We start from the raw sequence: 15121 nt of genomic DNA on the forward strand, positions 1-15121 counted from the left end.
GTATCGTCGATGCGGGGGAGCGGGTAGACATCCTTCTTCGTAATGCTGTTCAGGCGGCGGTAATCGACGCAAAAGCGAAGGGTGCCGTCTTTCTTTTTCACTAGGACGACTGGTGCTGCCCAGGGGCTCCTCGATGGTTGGATGACGTCGTCACGAAGCATTTCCTCAACTTGCTTGCGGATAGCTTGGCGTTCTAGCGGCGATACGCGGTAGGGGCTCTGCCGCAGTGGCCGGGCGTGTTCGTCTGTGACAATGCGGTGCTTGGCAAGGCTGGTTCGTCGCACATTCGATGTTGATGAGAAGCAGTCGCTGTACTTTTGAAGAAGGCTGCGTATTTGGTCTTGTCTGCTCCGGGTTAATGCTGGGTTGATATCGAACGTTGGTTGATGGCCTTGGTCAGATGGTTGTACGGGTTGGTCGGGTAGGGCAAATATGTCTCTGATGTCTGCCAGCTCGTCGAGGAAAGCGATCGTCGTACCTTTGTTTAGATGCCGGTATTCTTCGGTGAAGTTGGTTACCAACACCTGGGCTTGGCCATGTCGGATTTCGGCGATTCCCCTTGCGACGCCCAATCCTCGATCCAGGAGTAACTGCGTATTCCCCTCGTTGACGCCTTCGGCATTTTCGATGTCTCCAGTACCTATGCAGGCCAGGACACTTGATCGGGGCGGCACACTCAGTGCTTCGTCGAGGACGTTTAAGGCAACGTGATGAGTCGCGCTCGTCGCAACAGGTATGGCTTTGTCCGTGGAAAGTTTGATCGACTTAGATCGAAGGTCGATGATCGCTCGATGTTCATTCAGGAAGTCCATTCCCAAAATCACGCCTCGCGAGCACTGCTGTAGGATCAGAAAGGTTGTCGCATAGGTTCTCCCGTTTACAGTAACTCTCGCGGTGCAGCGTCCTGACGGCGTAATCAGGTTGCCACCTGCGGTGCGGATCAGCGGGCCATCCCAAGTTGTTGTTACCTTCCTGAGTCGGACAGCGAGTGGCCCACTCATGACGGAGTAGTCAGCTCCGGTGTCCACCAAGGCAGTAACCGCGTGATCGTCGATCATAACTTCAAGGTCACTTGTTCGCGTTTTCGCATTGCACGTTGTCTTCGGTGTACGATCTCGACTTCGTCGAGTAGTGAGGCTGCGGTCGGCGTACTCCGACGTTACTTCACTGGGCAGCGGTAAAAGCTTCAGGTCTGGCCGCGTCGTCTTCGTCGTCGTCGGTGTCATCGTCGTCGGTGTTGTCGTCGTCGATGTCGTCGTCGTAGTTGAGGCATGGTCTTCAGTACTCGTCGATGGAGGATCTTTATCATTGCGCTTAGAAGCAACCTCACCTCCAGAGGCTGCTTTATTTAGTTTAACCTTCGGGGGCTGGGGGAGCGTCCACGCACGGCGTAACCTCGTCTAGGAGATACAAAGCGCGGGGACGATGGCGACGGGGAACGTGATAGGGGCTCGGCGATGAGTATTCTTCCCGACGCAAAAACTCCTCGATTTCGGCTGGTCGCTGGCCGGGTCGGGGTCGTGGAGCGTCGTAAGAGAACCCTCGGATGCCCAGTCTTCTGTATGGGCAGTGCCGGAGGACGTGACCGGCTTCGCCGCAGTGGAAGCATAGTGGGCGGCGCTGGTCGGGAGTTCTCCACTCGTCGCATTTCCTCGGCTGTGTGCGACGCTCGTAGGACGGGCGGGTTGGGGCGAGAGGGCGGCGTTCCTGTGCAGCTGGCTGAGGGCGATAGGGGCTTGGGTCCCGTCGTCGAGGTGCAGGACGGCGCACAGCTGCGGCGTAAGTCATGGCTGGGGGCTGCATAGGCTGCGTGGTGGTCGGCGTCACACCCAAGGCCTGTTGAACTTCGTCCCGGGTTACGTCAGTAAGTGATGTAACCTGCGGCTGCGTTCCATTTGGCAGCAATCGTCGGAGCTCTTCTCGTACAACTTGGCGTATAACCTCCCGCAGGTTATCGTTGTTAGCGGCGTCCAGGCAGTTTGCTGAAAAAACGCGCTGCTGGCGCTCATATTGGCGGGCTCGGGCGTCCAGAGTTTTTTCCATCGTGGAGGCCTCTTCTATGAATTCCGCGACAGTTTTCGGTGGGTTCCGTACGAGGCCGGCAAAGAGTTGTTCTTTAACTCCTCGCATAAGCAGCTTGACTTTTTCTTCTTCCTTCATGTTCGAGTCGGCACGCCGGAAGAGGCGCTTCATCTCCTCAGTGTACACTGCAACGGTCTCGTTTGGGTGTTGTATACGGGACTGTAGCAGCTGCTGGGCTCTCTCCTTTCTCACGACGTTTGTAAAAGTCTTGAGAAGCTGCTCTTTGAAGGTTTCCCAATTCTCGAGGCTGGCTTCCTCATTCTCAAACCAGACCCTTGCTGGTCCCTCCAGGGCAAAAAAGACGTACATAAATTTCATGGCATCGTCCCAGTTGTTAAAAACAGCCACACGGTCGAACTGCTCCAGCCATTCTTCGGGGTCGGCGCCAGGCGAAGCGTCGAGGTTGGTGGCACCCGGGGCTGCTGCAGAATGATTGGAGTCGTCGTCTGGGGCAAGCTCATGGTGGGCGTTGCTGCTGGCTTTCGCTTCCGGGTAGGGTCCGGCAGAGTCCCGAACTCAGGTGCGTCCCCTAGCAGACGTCGGCTTGTGCGGTGGACTGGAGTCAGGTCTTGCGGTGGATGACTCAGAGGGCTGGCGTCACGACTTGTAGGGGGTGTCCGGAACATGAAAGGCTACCCAGCACCTCCACCAGATGTCACGTTGTAGTGACAGCAGTCCAGCGGTCAGGAAGACACCAGAAAGACTTGGAAACGAAGCTCTTTATTTGGGCTGACTTGCGCCCGCAAAAGAACTGAATCACTCGGTGGCGGCGTAGAAAGAGAAGTTTATTTTTTCTGTTTTAACATAGAAAATACAAAACAAAACAGATGAACTTAATGCTCTGATCACTCAAGCACATGCTCAGTGACGCAGCACTGAGCACGTCAGTAATGCAGTAAAAATGCCGATACTCGACCGCCGCGCAGGGCGATAAAGTATGTTGACCATTTGCGCAAGAACTCAGCCTCGCTCATTGACAGAGCGTCCATGCATGCTTGTTCAAAGAGGCGCGTGCGCAGGCGCTGCAACATTGGGAACATTGTTCTTTGCGGACGCCCATTTAAGGATGCCACTCCACGCTGCCGCCACAAAATGAACATGCCGACACACAAGAGCATATTTTGAAACACTTCGGAAGAACTAGTGCGCGCTTCCAGGCGGGTTAAAAACATGCGTGACACTAATGTCCAAAAGGTGCGCGCAACTACACACTCAAACATTGCGTGCTGCAAAGTTTCAAGCAGACCGCACTGCGGGCATCGGGCGGAGGGCGCCACGCCCCACGCCGCAAGGCGGTCTCTTGTGGGCAGGACCCGCCAGCCTCGCAGCCAGCCGAAGTCCCTGACATCTGCAGGAAGCGTAGCTGAGGTCAGTTGGCGCCAGCGTGCCCGTCTCGTTTTCTGGAGTTGTTCGCGGGTCAGCGCAGCGACCGTTAGTGCTTCACACATCCTGGAGGGCGGGGTTTCATCAACATCCAGATCGGTGGCGGCGTAAGCAACAAGCGTGCTCGTCAATCTTCGAACTACGAATGCCCGCCGCTCGCGGCATCGCTCAATTTAAAGCCGGCAAGGAAACTTCCAGATAACAGGTCAAGATCATCTACGGTAATCCGGAAAAACCTAGATGCAGCCTTTCATGGCTGCGAACAATCGAGATTAGTCTGGTCGCTTCTCGCGTCACGAACAAAAGTGATAACCACCCTTTCCTGCTGCCTTGAGCGTGAACGAACAAACGCTGCAATGATACGTGGCAGTATCATGTCAAAGCACACGCAAAATCATTGTGAGCGTAGGTAATCTGACATTGGTGAAAACAGCGCGAAAGAAGAAGCCCGAAGGCGAAACGAGGAAGTGACAGGAAAGAGCGCTGACTGTCAGAATGGACCAACTAGCCCAGCAAAAAGTTCTGTAGGTAATCTACTTTTTTTTTTGAAAGTCTGACAGAAGGAGTGCTTACACAGGCACTTCCTAACCTGCCTATCTTTTCTGCTTCGATAAATTCACGAGTGCGCTTGTCATTACTTTTTCCAACTAAAAAACATTTGTCAAGTAACGGTTTGCACTTTACACATGCGTTGCAATGTTTCACGAGTTCGCCATCGTTTTCATTCTTGTTACTTACATTGCGATTATGCTCACGGAGGCGGTCATTCAGGCAGCGACCAGTTTGACCGACATACTGTCGTCCACATGAGAGTGGTATCTGGTACACCACGCCTACCTTGCATTCTACAAACGGTTTTTGGTGTTTTTTGTGAATTCTTTGGCCAAAGGACGAAAAACTTTGTTTATCTTGCACAGGCTGTTTAACTTTTGAGGGGCAGAGAAAACAACTGACACATCTATTCGATTTGCAATCCGCTTAAGATTGTGAGAGATGGTATGCAAGTATGGGATAACTGCCATTTTTTTCTTCTGTCTTTCTGAGGGCACATGCGCACAAGGATGCAGCTCCGTGTTCAATTTCCTGAGTAAACTTTCCGCTACTGAAATCTGAAGGTGACCAGGATAGCCAGCGTGCGATAGCCTACTGCACTGTTGTTGCAAACTTGCATACATCAAATGCGGACAGGATTTTCGGAGGGCATTTTCAAGGCACAGATTCGCTATCGCTCTTTTTACCAGTTTAGAGTGGACAGATTTGAAGGGCAGGAGATGCTTGCTATTGCGAGGTTCATAAGCCCAGCAGGTATGATCTGGGTGAAAGATGATGCTAATGTCAAGAAATCTAAGCTTGTCATTAGATGGCAGTTCGAAAGTTAGAACAAGCGGTTTAAAACTTTGTCTGAGCACAGTTAGTATGTTAAAAGCCTTCGATTCAAAGGAATCATGGTCACTGTCAATAAAAATCAGGAAGTCGTCAACGTATCTAAAAACTTTGGTAACCTGCATAATGTCTAATCTGTCCATAACGGCTTTGTCAAGTTTTGCTAAAAAGAGGTCACTTAAGATCGGGGCAATGCAGGAGCCGATACAAATCCCTTCTTTTTGAAGGTGAGGTAGTTCATTCCACAAGATAAAGGTGGACCTCAGATAAAAGGATAAAAAGTTCTAAAAACTGCAAGCGCTAATACCTGCTGAGTTTTGAAAGGCAACGATTCCAAACTGGTCAATAGACTCCTCAACACATTTTGCTAACATATCATGCGGCAGTGAATAGTACAGGTCCTTAATATCTACAGAGAAAGCACGAAGGTTATCACATTTACCCGACTGCATAAATTCAAGAACTTCACGACACAGCACAATCGGCTGTGTCTTCCGTGTTTGCTTGCCATGAGGGCATAAAGCTAGCTAAAGTTAAGAGGCAAGCGATACAATTATGTAACAAGTTCAACCTCTGTAGCCTCTCTAGGAGCATTTCGGACGCGAAGCAAGACTTTCATCATGTATTTTTCAGCGCAAAAACGCATAAGCCGGAGGTGCCTTTTAGGCCTATCGTGTCTGAACAAGGGACGTGGCAAAGACAGGTGTCTCGTTTCTTGCAATGTAAGCTCAGCCTGCTTAAAACAGAAGAGCCGTTTTTAGTGAAAAATTCGAGTGAAGTTCTTGAATTTATGCAGTCGGGTAAATGTGATAACCTTCGCGCTTTTTCTGTAGATATTAAGGACCTGTACTATTCACTGCCGCATGATATGTTAGCAAAATGTGTTGAGGAGTCTATTGACCAGTTTGGAATCGTTGCCTTTCAAAACTCAGCAGGTATTAGCGCTTGCAGTTTTTTAGAACTTTTTATCCTTTTATCTGAGGTCCACGTTTATCTTGTGGAATGAACTACCTCACCTTCAAAAAGAAGGGATTTGTATCGGCTCCTGCATTGCCCCGATCTTAAGTGACCTCTTTTTAGCAAAACTTGACAAAGCCATTATGGACAGATTAGACAATATGCAGGTTACCAAAGTTTTTAGATACGTTGACGATTTCCTGATTTTTATTGACAGTGACCATGATTCCTTTGAATCGAAGGCTTTTAACATACTAACTGTGCTCAGACAAAGTTTTAAACCGCTTGTTCTAACTTTCGAACTGCCATCTAATGACAAGCTTAGATTTCTTGACATTAGCATCCACTTTCACCCAGATCATACCTGCTGGGCTTATGAACCTCGCAATAGCAAGCCTCTCCTGCCCTTCAAATCTGCCCACTCTAAACTGGTAAAAAGAGCGATAGCGAATCTGTGCCTTGAATATGCCCTCCGAAAATCCTGTTCGCATTTGATGTATGCAAGTTTGCAACAACAGTGCAGTAGGCTATCGCACGCTGGCTATCCTGGTCACCTTCAGATTTCAGTAGCGGAAAGTTTACTCAGGAAATTGAACACGGAGCTGCTTCCTTGTGCGCATGTGCCCTCAGAAAGACAGAAGAAAAAAAATGGCAGTTATCCCATACTTGCATACCATCTCTCACAATCTTAAGCGGATTGCAAATCGGATAGATGTGTCAGTTGTTTTCTCTGCCCCTCAAAAGTTAAACAGCCTATGCAAGATAAACAAAGTTCGTCCTTTGGCCAAAGAATGCACAAAAAAACACCAAAAACCGTTTGTAGAATGCAAGGTAGGCGTGGTGTACCAGATACCGCTGTCATGTGGACGACAGTATGTCGGTCAAACTGTTCGCTGCCTGAATGACCGCCTCCGTGAGCATAATCGCAATGTAAGTAACAAGAATGAAAACGATGACGAACTCGTGAAACATTGCAACGCATGTGGGTGACGCCCGGGTGGGGCCGTGGGGGTGGGGCCGTGGGTGACGCCCGGATATCCGACATCAGCCCCAGCGCCGCCATCAGCGTCAGCGGTTCCGTCGCGGGCTATAAAAGATCCCTCGGCTGGATCGTCACTTGGCGGTGTCGACGGCAACTACGAAAATCGTGAAATCGTCTCTGCCTTTTGTGCAGGTCAGTGTTCAAATATTTTGTGTGGAGGGTGATTTTCTTTTTTTTTTGTTTTTCCGTCGTCGCTGTTGCCAAGTTTCGTTTGAGTGCTTTGAAAGACCTGTAGTTGCTATGGCTCGGTGTTGTGTTTGCCGCGTTCCAGTTGCGGATAGCCCCTCAATCACATGCTCAGAGTTCAGATTTATCTTTCATCTTGGCGAATGTGCGGGCATAACCGAGGGAACGTTCAGTTCAAAGCGCGAAAAGCAAAAGGAAACTTGGAAATGCGACACTTGTCAAAACGGCCCCAAAGAAACAGGCGCTACGGAAAATTTCAAGAGTGATTCCAGCCTTTTAGCCAGTATAGTGCAGATTGAAACCAAACTAGATGCTCTCCTGTCACTACCCGGAAAGATCGATTCCTTCGAGTCGCAAATGCAGCTGTTGTCTGATAAGTTCGATGATTTCCAAAACCGCCTCACGGCTCAAGAAAAAGCAACTAAACTGCTAAGAAAGCGAGTTGAAAGGTTGGAATCCACCAACGTGGACAATAATGTGGACCAACTGAGACAGGACCTTGACGATTTAGAATGGCGCAGTCGTCGTCTAAACTTAGAGCTGCGCGGGTTGGCTGAAAGTCAGGGCGAAGATTTGATAAGCAAAGTGAATGAGATTGATGAAATACTGGAAGTTCGAGCTATCACAAATGACGACGTTACCGCCATACATAGATTGCCTACCAAGCAAGGGAAGATACGACCCGTGATCATTCGCTTCGTGCAGAAATCCTTCCGTGATGCATGGCTGTCAAAAAAGAAGGTTCTAAATGACGACAACAGTAACCAGTTCATCTGTGAAAACATGACTTGACTCACACGGGGTCTGTTAACGGCTACAAAAGAATGGGCTAAGAAATCTGGTTACGCCTACGTGTGGCATGCAAACGGCAAGGTGCTCATTTGTAAGAAAACGGGCGACTCTGCTATCGTCGTTCGCCGGCAAGATGACCTCGCTCAACTAGAATAAAGGAAAGATGCCTTAAGTTTCATGAAAAAAACAAAATGACCGCACAATTTTTTCGTGATATCAAACTAGCGAAACGCCAACAGTTCTCTGTGTTTGATCTGAATGCCAGAAGCCTAAGAAATAAGTTTGATGAATTAACTTTGTTCCTGTCCGATTTAAACCAGGATTTTGACTTGATCACTTTTAGCGAGACATGGTTTACATCACATGAGGAATGTCCCCTACTCCCCGGGTATGAGTCTCTGCCTGCTTTTCGAAAGGAAAAACGAGGCGGTGGCATCCTTATATATGTACGCTCCAGTACTCAATATAAAACAATACCTGAATATAGTGTTATAAATGGAAACATTGAGTGCTTAACTCTGCAGTGCTATGGCACATTGTTCACTCTTGTATATCGGCCACCTTCGGGATCGGTGTTTGAGTTTTTTTCATTTTACAGAACAGCTGCTTGATTTAAGTGTTCAAATCGAAATGCAAACCGTGCTTATTGGAGATTTCAATATAAATGCCTCACTGGACAATGCAATTTACATCCTATCCTATCTTCCAATCCTATGCATGCGCGAACACTATACATTCACCCACAAGGATAACAGCTGAAACTGAAACCACCATTGACCTCTGCATTACAAACTTTCCTCCAGAACAAGTTCAATCCGGGACGATAATGTGTGCCGTGAGTGACCATTTACCAATATTTTATATACTTCCTTGTAAAGTGCCATATACCCCGCCACATGTTTTTATATCGTGGTCATACTCACAGAAAAATATAAGGGTTTTCATAGAGCAGCTTTCTGCCTGTGATTGGGATTTAGTGAAAAAAGAACTAGACCCAAACAAAGCATACAACATTTTTCTTTACATTTTTATAACTGCGTATAACAATAGCTTTCCACTTAAAAGCCAGAAGGAAAATAGAAAGATCAGAAAGCCGTTTATAACTTATGATCTGTATGAAAGAATCAAAGAGAAAAACAAGCTCTTTCAAGTATTTTTAAGTACAAGGGATCCAAACGACTACGATATTTAAAAAAAAGCGTAACAAACTAAATGCCGATATCAAGAAAGCTAGATGCGAATACTATGAAAACAAATTCTCAAGTATTGTTGGCAATACGCAGTTGATCTGGAAAACCATAAGGGAAATGATTTCACCAGCCAGTCTTGAAAGAAAAGTTTTGTTCCCCACAAAAGGATTAACTGACCAGAATGTTGCAAATCTTTTCAATGCCCACTTTCTAGAAGCTGGAGCCCCAAATGTTTCTCCTACTACAACTCCATGTGAACAATACGTAACATTACAATGCCCTCAAACAATATTTCTCGCCTCAACTTCCCCAGAAGAAGGTTTTAACATAATCATGTCATTGAAGGAAAAGTGCGCACCAGGCCCTGACGATATTAAAGTTGCCCCCCTCAAAGCCGTAGCTACTCTGATAACTCCTGTTTTCACGCATATATGCAATTGTGTACTTCAAACAGGGATATTCCCCGACCAAATGAAGATCGCACGCGTTTCAGCTATTCACAAAGGTGGCTCTGTCGATGACTTGAACAACTATAGGCCTATTTCAGTTCTCTCGGTGTTTTCCAAAATCCCCTAGCACATAATAAACAAAAGATTAACCGCTTTCCTTTCCCTACATAACTTAATTACAAGCGAGCAGTTCGGTTTTAGGAAGAAAACAACAGAAACTGCATTACTCTACATCAAAGAAAGAATCCTTGAAAACATGGAAAAACGAAAGCTTACCTTGGGGGTATTTCTGGACTTCAAGAAATCCTTCGATTCTGTCCAACATGACATACTACTAACAAAGCTCCTGTTTACGGAATTCGAGGTACAGCACACATGCTCATAAAAAGTTATTTATCTTGCAGGGAACAATACACAAAAATAAATGATACCAGATCTAACCAAGATGCTATCAAATACGGAGTTCCGCAGGGATCTATTCTAGGCCCAACATTATTTTTACTTTATATCAATGACATTGTAAACATCCCAGGCTGCTCTGAAATCGTATTGTATGCAGATGACACAAACGTATTTTTTTCAGGTTACGACGAAAGCTCAGTTTTAAAACAGCAAATGAATAGCTTAGCCATTTAGAATCGTGGTTAAGTTCATGTAAGTTACACCTAAACATAAATAAAACAAAATACCTGATTTTCAAACCTAAAGGCAGCAAAAGAGAAAATGACTTCAATTTAAAATTCCGAAATAGTGCCATAAACCAAGCCACGACAACTCGCTTTCTGGGTGTTACCTTTCATGAAAACCTACTCTGGGACAAGCACATAGATGCTCTCAGAATTGATCTCTCTCGCGTTGTTGGAGTATTAAATAGGTTACGATACTATTTGCCAATATCGGTAAAAAACAAATTTACCACGCCCTCTTCCATTCGCGCTTAACATACTGCTTTCTTGTATGGTCAAGTACAACGCAAAGAAACTTGACTTATCTACAGGCTCTCCAAAACTGTTCAATACGTGCTATTGGAATTATTCCGAAAATGGAAAATTTCTCTCCACATTTGAAGACTTACGGTATACTGGATATTAGTAAGCTAATGAAATATAAAATATCCCTCGAAATAATGCGCCAGTATAAGTTGGATAGGTCAACATTTGAAGCTAAATACTGTAACAAATCTACCCTCTATGAACTTAGACAAGATACAGTGCAAATACTCAGACCAAGTACGAACTATGGAGACCACAGGTTGAGTACACAAATTCCAAGACTTTTGAATCAATATCCTGCCATTTCTGAAATACTGTCTGCCAATCCAACACAACACAAAATAAAGAAAACAATGAAACTTATGTACCTTATGGAGGTATAGGTGAAATTTCCACGCATCATATGTATCCTGCTTTTTTTTTGTCTAAATGTAAATATTATTTTTTAATGTGTAAATGTAATTACGCTATTTCTTATTTTGTCTGATTTATTTTATTTCTGATGTACGTAAGCTGGCATTTTCTTTGTTTGTATTTTAACCTATTGTATCTTTTTTTTGTCTCTTGCAAATACGTTGTGCATACATGGTTTAAATGCATTGCCTATAATTACACTGTTGCAATCTGTTTGTATGCACTTTTTACACGCGTCTTCAAACCCTGTAAATAGTCAGTTGCCTCCGCTGTCAAGGGTGGGATGGCCTCGTCAGGCGGGAAACCGCCTTTAGCCTACTCACCCAGGACAGAATTTTTTGTAAATTTTGTCCCAAATAAAAAACTTATTTACTTACTTACTAAAGTGCAAACCGTTACTTGACAAATGTTTTTTAGTTGGGAAAAGTAATGACAAGCGCACTCGTGAAATTATCGAAGCAGAAAAGATAGGCAGGTTAGGAAGTGCCTGTGTAAGCACTCCTTCTGTCAGACTTTCAAAAAAAGAAGTAGATTACCTACGCTCACAATGATTTTGCGCATGCTTTCAGATGATACTGTAAAAATGCATATATAAATTTCTTGTGCTTTGGTTTCTAATAAAGTTGTTGGAAGTTAGCGCTGTGTGTGTCTACTCGTTTTTTGTCCCTGCTCCTGTTTGCGCTATTGCTCCGAAGATCAAATGTTTTAACTTTAATCCAAAACTGGTGTACCACATCCCGCTTTCAGTCAAACCCAGAAAAGTGTTCTTTCGTTTTGTTTTTTAATGGAGCCCCGGCGTTACACAAACGCAAGACGACCATTCGACTAGACACTTACAGTCTCAAGTGTGAACCGAGTATTAAATTATTAGGTGTTGTCTTTGACCCTCACTTAAGCTTTATCCCACATGTTAATTATTTGCAAACGAAAATTCTTGCAGCTACCACCAAGCTCCTTAATTGGTTCTATTTCCATTTACGTGTTTCTCCTTCTCATATGCGCCAAATGTATCATCAGGTTATTCTCCCTACAATTACCTATGCCACCCCAGCTTGGTGGTTTCACTGCCCCCTTTCTCGGCTAAGAGATCGTGTTTTATCGCTTCAACGAATTCCCCTTCTGGCTCTTACTGGTGCCTATCATACTACGCGAACCGCTGCTCTTCGTATTCTTGTAAACGTTCTTCCTCTGCCTATTTATCTAGACCAGTTATTCGCAGAGTTTATGCTTTTCACGTTACGTCAATCCGTAGTGTACGGCAATACTTTTTATGACCCCTCTCAAATTGAACCTTTATTTGATCCCTGGTCAGACCATCCCTCATTGAAATTCAAATTTTCTTTTGTTCAACTTAGTTCTCAGGAAGCTGTATTCTTTTCTTGTCAACGTGCCCTGCATATTTACACTGATGGGTCTTTCACTCCTCGCTCAGCTGGTGCTGCATTTGTTGTTCTTAGCTCAACACAAAATATTGTCCATGTACATCGTCTCTTTTTAGAACCACCCTCTAGCGCCCATGCCGCTGAGCTTGTTGCCTTTCATTCTGCTGTTGTCTATGCTATTCACAACCCTCCATCTACGCCTGCTCATTTTTACACTGAGTCTCTATCTCTGCTTTCTGCCCTGTCTTCAGTGACTTCTTAAAATCCGACTATTATTGCCGTTAAGAAAGATCTCTATCGTTTGTCTTCTTTAGCCCCATTTCTTTTATTTCATATTCGGGGTCATTCCGAAATTTTCGATAACGAGTTAGCCTACCAAGCTGCTGGTAGTACCGGGCAGTTTGGAAGTTTAAATATTTCTACCCTTTCACGTCGTTGCGTGCGTTCCCGTTTGCATCATTCTTCACTTCTTTTATGGAGCATTGTTTGGCGCGAAAATAATCGTGGCACTGAATTATTCAACTGCATCCCTGATGCACTTAATATTCCCCTATTCGTCTACCCAGGAATCCTCTAATTACTTTGCTTACTGGGCATGGTAGATTTCCGTTCTATTTTAAAAGATTTGGCCTGTCTCCGTCTTCAACTTGTTCCTGTGGATTGTTATGTGAAAATATCCGTCATTACTTTCGGGACTGTTCCGTTACTGCTTCTTTAGTTTCTCGTTTAAAGTCTCTTTGCTCATCGGACATCACACCACCTGTTTACCCCTCCCTTCTCCGAGACCCTGCTGCTTGTGCTCTTCTCCTTCAAATGGTTCACCTCATAAGTAGCACAAGTCCAAATCATTCACGTTGATTTCTCTCTTTCCCCTAATTTCTCTTCCCCAAGCTTTGCTCAGAGGAGAGCTCCGTTATCCTTTATTGAGCATAGGTGGCTTCGTCGTGGCGTGACTGTGACTGCGTCCTTGACTGTGTGACTGTGACTGTGTCCTTGACTGTGTGACTTCGACTTCGGTTTTGTCTTGTTTTGTCTTAATTATGTTGTATTTTTCTGATTTTTATTTGGTGGCCGGCGCTCAGTGCTTTCTTAGACTGGAACTGTGACCATGACTTTGCAGTGACTTGGGTTGTCTGTTTATTATTATTATTATTATTTATTCCGCGGACTGCACGTTGTGCTTTGTCTATCTGCCTGCGACTAACTTTTATTGTGATGAGGCTTTTGTTCTCTTTTCTCTTCAGTTTCTTTAATGCTCTGTTTTTCGCTTAAATTTTTTTTCTTCTTTGGAACGTATCGTTATTTTTCATTTATTTTGAATTGGCGTTAAGCCTGGCAAAGCATTGCTGGTCCAGGCATCCTCTCTGTTTCTTTTATGTTTTTTCACCTTTCTTTGGAGGACCAATAAAAGGTAAAAAGGGTGGGGAGTGCATAGAAACGAACCGCATGTCAGAAGGTGGTGCCTCACTTACTGTGTTATCTCATATCGCTGCTTGATGACGTCACTGTATTTTTCTTGCCCCCCGGTGTCATTTGGTGCACCATCACACATGCCGCCGCCTTTTCTCATAATGGGACCAGCAATGCTTCCGCAGTAATAAGCAAGAAAATTCCGTACAGCTGGCCGCAGACATGAACGAATTCGATTGATGAAAGAAAATTTCAGGACGAACATAAAATCCTTCACACCTATTGCGCTAACGTCAGTTACACATAGGCGGACAGTGAAATTAAAAATGCAGACATTGACAGAATATGATAAGGTGCTCGGCGAACTTCAGAATGAACTCAGAAGTGGCAAGCGCTTACATGGAAGCGTGCTATGCTTACCCAACGCATAAAAATAGATAAGGCGATAAACAGGCCTCCATATTTAGCCTTCTTGGACATAAGCATAACCAACGACAACGTAAATAGTGATTTCTTGTTGAATACATTAAAAATAAGGGTGTGCGGGGATACAGTGGGTGCAGCTAGCAAAAGACAGGGTCAAGTGCAGAGACATGGAAGAATCCTTTTCCCTGCATTCAGGGTTGATTTCATAGCGAAAATAAAGCGAGACAATAACCTGTCGAGGTAAGCGAAGGATTAAGGCAGGGTTGTTTTCTATTACCGCTGCTATTCTTGATTGATATGCCACAAATATAGAAAGCACCAGCCGGGGGGCCTCAGTGGTTATGGCGCTTGGCTGTTGACCGGAAAGGCGTGGGTTCGATTTCGGCTGCGGCGGTTGAATTTTGATGTAGGCGAAATTCTAGAGGCCCGTGTACTGTGCGATGTCATTGCACGTTAAAGAACCCCAGGTGGTCGAAATTTCTGGAGCCCTTCATTACGGCGTCCCTCACAGCCTGAGTCACTTTGGGACGTTAAACCCAAGGAAACCAAACCAAAGAAATATAGAAAAGTAGCTTACAAAAATGTTGTAAGTTATAGTCTACTGTACAGATTAGGTGGAGAGCTGCGTCGCGAATCGAATGGACGCGTCCCCGACTGCTGGAGGGGAACGCTTTCGCGTGCAGGTTCGAAGAAAAGAACAAAGAAATCAAACAAAACGAAGCCGTGTTTATATTTTAAAGCAAAGGAGCCAATGAAAGAAACGAAAACACTAAGGAAAACACACACCAGGCACGCGTAAAACACAACAGATAAGAACGAGAGAGTTCACCGGCTACAAAGTGTCCCAGGTGGTGCGGATGATGATGATGATGAAAAGCCTTTATTTAATAAAAGAGTTGAGGCTTTCTTAAAGGGAATGCCTTCCAGGTAGCACAGACGCGGGTTGGCGAGTTCCGATGCGTCGCTGGCGTTGCGTCCAGGGAGGCTGTGGTAGAGAGCCAGGAGATGAGGAACAGAGATGTATACGGGAGAC

The 15121-nt window shown here is 45.3% G+C and overlaps 1 protein-coding gene across 1 annotated transcript in view; it reads left to right on the forward strand.

Moving 5' to 3' along the window:
- Positions 1-15121, forward strand: part of LOC149325696 (uncharacterized) — a 343155-nt gene that overhangs the window by 156736 nt on the left and 171298 nt on the right. The gene's annotated exons all lie outside the window — the stretch shown is intronic.

Source organism: Amblyomma mixtum, chromosome 10 (genome assembly GCF_055824585.1).
Source record: "Amblyomma mixtum isolate Tamu chromosome 10, ASM5582458v1, whole genome shotgun sequence".
NCBI classification, from domain to species: Eukaryota; Metazoa; Arthropoda; class Arachnida; order Ixodida; family Ixodidae; genus Amblyomma; species Amblyomma mixtum.